Here is an 8,505-nt window from a genome sequence, read left to right on the forward strand (position 1 = left end):
ATTACGTTTTGTCAATTCAGTGACTTTCCCCCATTGACAATATACTTTCGTTTTGTCAATTAAGTGGGTATCCCCTCATTGACAAAATATCTCTTTGTCCCGTAAATGGGTTAGTTCTCATTGACAAACATCTCATTAACTTGATATTGCGTAAGCGAATAAGCTCTTATTGACAAGATTCGGAAGAGCTCTCATTCGTCATTCGCAGACTCGTACAAGAAATAGACTTGTAGACTACGTCAATGAACGCTTATGTCCAATAACATAAGAAGCTTGAGCTGACTGCTTCGATTCTCTTAAGTTTTGTTCATGAAACTTGCCTGTCAGATATGTATGTAGCTGTATTTCCAATTCAGCTATATATATGTCTGCCAGGTAAGTATGAACAAAACTTTGTGATATAATTTTCATATTTTGCAATGCGTTATTTTTTACTTCTGGTTTGGTTCAAGTCATATTACGCTTGCTGTAGTTACTTTTCGGATGGCAACCGAGAGGTCGGATTGTCTATTTTAAGGCCATTTAATCGTTACTCCCTGCAGCCTTCCAGGAGTTTCCGATTTATCTTTTACCGTTGTATGGTAGTGTTCTGACGACACAAACGCATCTATATATTTAGCGTTTTCTGTTTCGCTTAAATATACCAGCTTGAGAGTCTTTCTGCTCAAAAATAACGGACCTATTTCTTCGTAGAATAGGGTAGCTGGCAACCCAGACATAAAGTTAAGAGACGACGTTCGTAAGCTGCTGGCTGTTGCTGTCACGCTGTGTCTGTCCTACCGTCCAACCGAGCCAGTAACAGGGTCGTGCGCTGTCATGCGCTGAAGGTTACGTCTCTCTCTCCTGCGGGATTGACTGACTAACCGTATCTCTGTGCTGACGGTTACGTCTCTCCTGCGGATTGACTGACTAACTGTTTCTCTGTCCTACAATCACGGACTTTAGCCTAAGATTGAGGGGATTTCTTATGTGAATGAATAAACGTTGCATTCGTTTTGCCTTACTATGTTCAACAGAGTTTATCTCTTAATCCTTTCGGTGCTCGTTACCGCACGGTATGGAACTACGAGTCTACCGCAACATTGCACTTTTATTTGCTCTCCTGCTTAGGCAAAGCGCAGCCTTATTAGGGAAGTAAGCATACTCGGGGAGGGAATGGATGAGCTTGCTGGGGACCATTTCCTTCCTGAAGAAGTTTGTTTCCCCGAATAGACTGCAATTCAGACCACAGTTTTTTTCCTACCGGGCAAACTGAAATATTATTCTAGATCTAGGAATGATTCTGAACATCTCTCAGTGCGTCTATCACCTGAGGTGATAGAAAAGAAGGTGCCGGACATCTGGATAGGGTTTCAGATGTCCTGGATCTTAATCTGAAAGAAGTAAAAGCGATTCGGTAGTCCCTCCAGTCCTCGAAACGAGTTTTTTTGGGAACCAGTGTCCAGATCAACTCTGATATTCCACAGCTCCTCTATATCTTAAGAAGTATCTTCTCTCGGTCCTTGTTCGAGTTACGAGAAAGAGCCTATTATAACAACAGGCGTAGAATGTAACGATCCTCTACAGGTTCGTTACAGGATTGCAAAAGTCCGTACGAATCGTCTTGGGGGGATCGACGCAGCAACTATTCACTTCCGCGTGTGAATCTTTCTTTAGAAGTAAGTTGAGAGTTGTGTAGACTTTAGGGACGCCCTTTCATTCTTCTCTTCGATATGTTGAGGACGAAGAGGCTTCTTCTTCTCTGCTCCCTTATTTCTCGATCCGGGATTCGGTAACGCCAATTTAAACGCCATCCTATGATATTGAACGGGGATGGATGTTTAGTCTCTTTTCCCCTTTTTCATTCGCTTAGGAAATGTAATCAGGATCCTGGATTCACAGAGGTCACATACTTCCTAGTTCACTTTCCAAGGACCTTTTCCGAGAGAGTCGGTCTGACTCTAAACTCGAAAGGTACCTATAACCTCTCCGCTCTGAGTCTGACTACGTTCAGACTATCGAGATTTTGACAGAAATAAGATTACCGTCTTCCATTTCCGTCTGAAGATGGGATAAGCTGGCAGTCACAACTATTAAAGAATATGCAAATATGTTGTTGACGGCCTTTGGGCTCAGAGATTTGCGTCTGTCAAACAACAAAGCCTTCACGATCTTTGAGTTCTGTGGAATCTCGAAACTCGCTCACCATCTTCTTTTTGTCTCACCTGTTTTCTCGGAGTCAGACTCTCGTGCGAGATCAGGCGACATATAGTAGCCCTGAGTTTCTTGTTGACGAAGTCGGTTGCGTTTTATACACCCCCGATGATCGTGTAACATGAGACCAGGTTGGACTATCAGGCATTCTTCCTTCGGGACTGAATCGCCTTTTTGCTCCTCGCTCCTTTTCTTTTCCTGGCACCAGAAGCTCGAGTCAGGAGTTGATTCGCTGACGACGTTGGGTTGCGTTGATACACCCCTCCCCCAAGTTTGCTTAGATTGAATCGCCCAGGCAGTCCAGACACTCATCCTTCAGCGAAGAATAGTGCCTTATGGTCTTCAGGTACAGCCTTGCTGTCCTTGATTCGTCTGACTGGTCAACTGGTCGGTCACCTGACTTTAGGTACAGACGGACTGACTGTGCATGTCCAGATCGAAGCTTTCAATATGGAACTTAGACGTAGTCTGAAGTTCTTGATGTCAAAGCATTACGAACCTCTCCTTCCTGTTAACTTCTTGCATGTGATCAGGAAGGCCTTCTTCTAACCACCCTAGATACGACAAAGAGGGTTAGTGAAATTTTAAGCCATCGTCACAAGTTTTGGCTTTAGAGAACACAAGGCGGTGTGCTCTCTAAGCCTTCCGTTGTGGCCTAAGAATGGAAACCCGTTTTGTCCTTGGGCCAGGAGCTTGGAAGCAAGGATGGCACAAGTTAGTGGGCAGGAGCCAGAGAGAGTCCTGTGCCCTGTCTGGGTCTCTCAAGTTTTATCTACATAAAACTCAAGAAAGTCGAAGTCATTCGGGCAATCTGCAGTGTTCCGAAAAAGACCAGACTTGCCCATATCGAAGAACACCCTGGCTTTAGTGTTAAGTTCTTTCAAAAATGCTCCTTCATTGTGTTTGCACAAAGATTTGAAATCTTTTTATCTGAATGCTCACGAGGTGTGGGCGCGGCCTCGGAAGCATTTCAACAGAGCATGGCACTCAGCAACATCCTGAGTCCCATGTTTTAGCGAAGCAACTCTGTGTTCACTTCACACTCCCTGCGAGATGTGAAGATGGCATATGAGATCTGCTGCTCGCTAGGGCCATACGTGTCTGCAGACACAATCTTGGGGGCAAGAAGTACCACTCATCCTATCCTGTAGAAAATGGTTAGGAAGAGCTCTTAATTTAGTTGTTGAGTCGCCGACAACGGCGATCTTCTTAACTCTTAAGCCTTAGTTAAAACAAACTTTACTTATTTGGCTAGGCTGGTCAGGTGGTGTATATATATATATATATATATATAATATTTATTTTACTTCTTAGCCCTCATGGTATGGTCAATATGGTCTAGTCACGTCGTGGTCTCGCCCCTGTTGACAGATCATCTGGAGTGCACCAGCTATATAGGTCTCTACCTCGCTGGCAACTCTAGTAGCACAAGCAGACTTACGTGGCAGTAACCACGAAGCCAGCTATGCTAACAGGTGGAACCAAGATGTAAATCATCTGCATGCATTTGTTTCCCAAAATCCTTCTATTCTGTCCCTTCCCACCTCCAAAGGTGGGATTCAGCTATATATATATCTGACAGGTAAGTTTCATGAACAAAATGATATTGTTATGATACAATAAAGTTTGTTCATACTTACCTGGCAGATATATATAATCAAGTACCCACCCACCTCCCCTCAGGGGACAGTGGAAATAAAAATTATGAATAGAAAATGGGAATGGTTCCTGATACCCGCCTCCCAGCGGCGGGAATGGGTACTAACCACCTGGCCGACCACTGCGTGTGTCGGAAGTTTTTAAAATTCTGTCGGACTTCAGAAAATACAGCTATATATATATCTGCCAGGTAAGTATGAACAAACTTTATTGTATCATAACAATATCATATTCATGACCATCGTCGTCATGTGCTTTTACATCAGGTGTTCCAATTATGGGGTTGGCCATGTAATGGATTCTCTCCAGTCCCCAGGACCCTCCCACTTGTACATTATTTGTCATGCTACTTCCATATTGGCATACTTGGGAAGTCTTTCTAGACCCTTGGAGACTTCTCTGTTTTTTTAGACTTGGAAACTTGTCTGTCCCTAGGGAATGTTCAATTCTCATAATTTTCCAAGTTTTGGATTTCAGTAGTGTTCCTTTTTTGGTCTTAAGCAAGTGACTTATCTTTAAACACAAAAACTTGAGCTCCTAAATTTTTTATTCCTGATCATGATGTGAATCTCAAACATTGTTGTTCAGTTAGCTTGTTGTTAATGCTATATAATATATTCATGATTCTGATCATTCTTCGCATTCAGAACATTCTGACAGTGTTACCTATTGTTGTGTGAGGCCAAGCACCACTGCACAGTTTTATAGAAGTTTTATTCCTGTTGTGACCTAATTGCGGAATGATCTTTCTAAGCCTGTAGTTGAATCATTGGAGTTTCAAGAGTTTGTGCCAATACTTTTTGTTGGGTAGGCTAACATGAGTCCAGCTCAATATAGTTTATGGATAAGAATTTCAGTGTTACATAGACAGTTAGAAATCTTTAAAATTGCCTCCATATTCTCTGAAAGTTCGTATGTTTTCCATATGAGAAGCCCAGGTCTTGAACATTTGCCATAGATTGTTGCCATGTATACCTTGGGATATTTGATGTAACAAGCCAAGCACTTTTTAACTTCAAGGTTTTGGTTTATTAAAAAAAAAATATATTTTTAGAGCCAACCTTAAAAGCATATTTATTGTACGTATTGGCAAATCATAGCTTACTTCACATCCTATCCTAGATGGCCTACCATTAACATAGCATGGTCTGTTTGTCTCACTTTCCTCAATACTATAAGCTGTTGTAAATATATCAGTCATTGAAAGCCATGTAACAAGTTTACATTTTACAAACTTAAACACCTGTGCAACCTTTTGTTAAATTTAGGCCCATAAATAATGTATTTACTTCCACGCTTCCTGATGCATCCTTGTATCCACTTTCTGATTGGACTTATACTAGTCACCAATATTTTAGTGTTCCTTATATTCATTCCAAGTTCCATCTTGTAAATATTTCAAAGATGACTACATTTGATCAGCTGTTTTGTCAATGCTATGTCATCCACACTAGCCCTCCTAGTAAAGAGATAAACAAATAACTTTGAGCACATACACGTAAGTAAAGTACTAATACTACTTAAATGCCCATTAGACTTCTCAGCTCTTGTTCAGTGAGTCTTTCAGTACCTTCAGCTTTCATAACCCATATCTAATTGTGTGTTTTGGCACTCGGCCAAATACCTTCTCATGATCCGCAAATATGTTTTAGCCATTCTTTGCAGGGTCCGTACAGTATTTTTGTAAGGGCCTCTTTATAAAAATGGTCTTGTTGATTATCCTGACATTAAACCAAACAAACATTTGTTGATTTGAACAATTTTCCACAACTTCCCCAAGACCATACTCCATGTAGAATGATTTTGCCATATTCTTCCCAGGCTTATGTTCCCATCTCTTTGTTTTCTAGTCTTAAGTTTTTAATATTCTTTCGTCAGCTCTTCAGTTCTGTTTACAAATTGCATGTTTTTTTTACTGTAATGGAATTTTCAATTTCGATTTTCCTTATTTTCTAAATTTTATTTGGCCTGTATATCATGTTGACTTTTTATACAATCAGTTTTAAAATTTTCAAAGCACCGCTTCCATGACTGTTATTTCTTGCTTTTCAACTCCAATGACAGGTGGCACAAATCTCAAATGGAATGGCACTGAGCAGCTTGTTTGGTTAGCATGTGTTATGTTAGATATTTCATATCGAGCCAGTAAATTGAAGGCAATTCTTGTTTGTTTGATGTTCAGACATCCCATAAACATATTTTACAAGATGACTATTGTTTTGGAAAGTGAGCCTGCTTTCATATGGCAGTCAGAGACCATTAACGTGTTAAGGTAACTCCTGAGGAATACAATATTAAGCCAAGAATGAGGAACTAAATGCATAGACTGAAAGAAATGTATGTATCAAAAGACTTGTGGTGTGAATACTGACATCAGTTTAGTGTGCTCTTAGTCATGGTTAATGTTCAGTAATAGTAAGTGCCCTGTCTAGTGTTTGAATGAAAAGCATCCAGATACTGATGGAGAATCCATGTAGGGGAATTCCTAGTATGTTGTCATTCACTTATTCGCAGCAATCATATTGATTTCTATATTTCATCTTCATTTCGGCGCTGAATAATCCTGATGGGTTCCAGCGCTTGGTCTTCAAGACCCTAATTTTATAATCAATCAATCATTGGTGATGAATAAGTTTTGGCAAAAGTACAACATACCGTACTTTCAAGGTTGACTTCAGTGAATAAGTATATCACTATAGTTTCAAGGTCGTCTTCAGTGAATAAGTAGTGTGTAGAGTGCATTACTGCATTCTCAAGGTCATCTTTAACCAATTTAAAGAATCAGGATTTCTCTCTCTCTCTCTCTCTCTCTCTCTCTCTCTCTCTCTCTCTCTCTCTCTCTCTCTCTCTCTCTCTCTCTCTCTCTCTCTCTCTCATGAGCTGTTATTCTGCAGAAACTTAACTTTTGGTGGTTTGGCTTTATATGCTACAAATGTTGGTTTATTTTGAAAAGTAACTTAGGACATATTTTAAAAGCTTAAGGACAAATTTATGCGACAATTTCAAGAAAATAAGTTGTTTTGGGCTACGTATTACAAATGCGCATAGTATACACAGTACTTTGTAGGGGATTTTGTTAGAGATGACAGTAGAGTCTGTTTGCATACAAGGTTTGTCCTAGTAATGAAGAAATTTGCTAAATTGAGAATGGAACTCATGTTTTTGTAAAGAGGAAAATTGTTTAATTTTACATAAACTTGTTCCTGAATTTCATGAAGTATGAAACTGGTAGGAAAGGAAGAGGTAAGAAAAGAAAATAAATTAAATTCCCTTGGAGTAGACTTTTTTTCTTGTTGGTAGGAAAAAAAAAAGGTATAAGTGGCATATGTTAGAAGTTACAAATGATAAATGAGTGGCAGAATAAGTATGCAGTAATGGATCACTGTAGAAGACAAGATTGTAAATTTAACTTACTTGTATATGGAGAGTAAGAATCTAAACAGGAAACTTATATATGTACTACTTAAATATGTAGATCAGAGGAGCTAAATTAAGTTATGGACATTAGAGAAGAACTTTTAAAAAAAGAGTCCATCTAGATATTATCAAATGGTAATGAGGAGTATGAAAGATTTGTTAGACATATTGATTATGGTTCAGAGCAAAGTTTAGAAAAGGATCGTTAGCCCAGTTAGCTCCGAAAGTTATACCATAAGGGAAGAAATGGCCAAGTAACCACTATAATCTTCAACAGTACCAAATTAAGCCTTGGCCATTTACAAAGATGAGAGATGCAAGAATCTTGGGAATCATTGTGGCTTTCTTGACAAGTAATACAGTGGATGTGGTGTAACCTGATGACTACTAGTGCGACAGATTGTTGCCTTGATTTTGAAAAGGTCTTCAGTGAGGAAGTACTATAGAGATATACAATTTCTTTAGGATTAGGTTGCTAATTGCAGAAATAGAAGTAGAATGTAGATTGCTAATTGTGGAAATAAAAGTAGAATGCAGAGTATAGTATTGGAAGATGCACTCAAGAGTTCCCCATGTAGTGCCTCTGCCAACATTAAACCCCGTTTAGTGCATATTGATATCAGCTAGAAATGGTTAATTGTTAGGACCCAGATGAAGTCATACATGTTATGGGCTGGCCTTGTTATGGATTTTTTTTTTTTTTTTTTTTTTTTTCACTTTAAAAGTTAAAGTAAAAATTTCCATTTCCTGTATTTTAATTATTCTTCGTGAATGAAATCAATCAGGAACAAAGTCTCTTTAACAACTTTCAAACAGATTCGTAGTTGTATTAGTTTTGCAGAGATTTTAAAATTTTTGGTTAGGTTAAGGCCTAGTGCGCATAAAACAGTAAAAAAAAATGGAAAAAGATTTAGAAGTTATTGTTGAAGCTATGCAAGTTATGTTTTGAGGTTAGGCTTCTCAGGTTGGGGTAGCCAAATGCATTGCAGTGTTGCTTAGGCCGAATGGTTATTGATTATTATAATTAACTAGTAATATACATATAAATATACGTATTCAGAACATGAACCCTGTTCTTATGGAACAAGCCCAGGGGACATTGACTTGAAATTCAAGCTCCCAAATACAGTAATATGGTAATGAGAAATATGGAAGAGGAAATAAATTATAAAAAAGAAAATGAACAGTAATACACAAATGGATAAAGATATAAGTAAATTAGTAAAATATTTGAAC

The 8,505-nt window shown here is 38.8% G+C and overlaps 1 protein-coding gene across 1 annotated transcript in view; it reads left to right on the forward strand.

Moving 5' to 3' along the window:
* LOC135212501 (glycogen synthase kinase-3 beta-like) overlaps window positions 1-8,505 on the forward strand; it is a 110,906-nt gene that overhangs the window by 17,234 nt on the left and 85,167 nt on the right.

This window comes from Macrobrachium nipponense, chromosome 41, assembly GCF_015104395.2.
Source record: "Macrobrachium nipponense isolate FS-2020 chromosome 41, ASM1510439v2, whole genome shotgun sequence".
NCBI classification, from domain to species: domain Eukaryota; kingdom Metazoa; phylum Arthropoda; class Malacostraca; order Decapoda; family Palaemonidae; genus Macrobrachium; species Macrobrachium nipponense.